Source organism: Octodon degus, unplaced genomic scaffold (assembly GCF_000260255.1).
Source record: "Octodon degus isolate 3935 unplaced genomic scaffold, OctDeg1.0 scaffold00341, whole genome shotgun sequence".
Lineage (NCBI taxonomy): Eukaryota > Metazoa > Chordata > Mammalia > Rodentia > Octodontidae > Octodon > Octodon degus.
The window spans coordinates 300,206-301,804 of NW_004524917.1; the positions used below are offsets into that span (position 1 = coordinate 300,206).

Below are 1,599 nucleotides of genomic sequence, written 5' to 3' on the forward strand. Positions count from 1 at the left end.
AAAAAAAAAAAAAAAAAAGATTTGTTGCAGCCCATTAGTAACTTGTGAAATTAGCTTATGGGGTAGAAAACAGAAGTGAATTAATGTATAGAGCAGTGGTTATGAATTTCTAAAGGTTCTTTATCATGAAAGTGTCTAATTTTCCCATCAACTTTGAAAGATAATTTGACATGGCATGACAACCAGTGCTCTCTCTAATAGCACTCAAGATTTTGTTTTTTGTTCATTTACTGTTAATTAGATTACTAGGAGGCATAGAGGATTTTGCTTTTTCTTGACCATAAGCATTTATCCTTCTATACACTTCACTTATATGTATGGTAAATTTCCTTTTCACTTCTGAAAACTGTGCTTGCTTTTCCTTCTGGGCAGACACTTAGATGCCCAAGCTATCTCCTCAGATCTGCTTTCCCTTCTGTAAACAACCTTTTAATGCACTTTTTGTTATCTTCAGATTTTTTATTGCTTCCAATTATTCATTTGTGAGGAATGACTTTGTTGAGCAATTTCAGTGATGTTGTATCCATTTTTTTATGTTTTCTTGTTTGTAACATAACTTATTAGCTCAGCACTAACCACAGCCTTTTCTTATGGATCTCGTGCTCTTTCTTCATACTGGATGATTTCTCTGCCCAGAATTTTTCTTAATGGAAAAAAGGTCAGATAAAATTTCATAGCAAAATAATTGGCAAATAACAATAGTGAATGCACTACATGTTGTTATCTTTAAAGTAGTGGTTCGAGGAGACGGGAGGGTCCTCGGCTAAAGTCAAAAGCTGATCAAAGTGGTGGGACTCTTGACGCTGTCGCGGAGAAGAGAAGCTCTCGAGGTGGACTCCTCCCCATCCGGGTCGGCGCGCGCCCTTGCTCTCCTTCGCTCGCCTAGCGCTTGGCTCCCAGGTCCCGACAGATATCAGCGCCATGGAGAAGACCGAGCTGATCCAGAAGGCCAAGCTGGCCGAGCAGGCCGAGCGCTACGACGACATGGCCACCTGCATGAAGGCAGTGACTGAGCAGGGCACCGAGCTGTCCAACGAGGAGCGCAACCTGCTCTCGGTGGCCTACAAGAACGTGGTCGGGGGCCGCCGGTCTGCCTGGAGAGTCATCTCGAGCATCGAGCAGAAAACCGACACCTCCGACAAGAAGTTGCAGCTGATTAAGGACTACCGGCAGAAAGTAGAGTCCGAGCTGCGGTCCATCTGCACTACTGTCCTGGAATTGTTGGATAAATATTTAATAGCCAATGCAACTAATCCAGAGAGTAAAGTTTTCTACCTGAAAATGAAGGGGGATTACTTCCGATACCTTGCTGAAGTTGCACGTGGTGATGATCGGAAACAAACGATAGATAATTCCCAAGGAGCCTACCAAGAGGCATTTGATATAAGCAAGAAAGAGATGCAGTCCACACACCCAATTCGCCTGGGGCTGGCTCTTAACTTTTCTGTATTTTACTATGAGATCCTTAATAACCCCGAGCTTGCCTGCACACTGGCTAAAACGGCTTTTGATGAGGCTATTGCAGAGCTTGATACGCTGAATGAAGACTCCTACAAAGACAGCACTCTCATCATGCAGTTGCTCAGAGACAACTTAACA

General features: G+C 43.5%; 1 pseudogene across 1 annotated transcript; it reads left to right on the forward strand.

Moving 5' to 3' along the window:
* The first annotated feature begins 787 nt into the window (after window positions 1-787).
* LOC101570551 lies at window positions 788-1,593 on the forward strand (annotated as a pseudogene). Its single transcript, XR_002819476.1, has one exon. The product of XR_002819476.1 is annotated as a 14-3-3 protein theta pseudogene (transcript).
* Window positions 1,594-1,599: the final 6 nt, after the last annotated feature.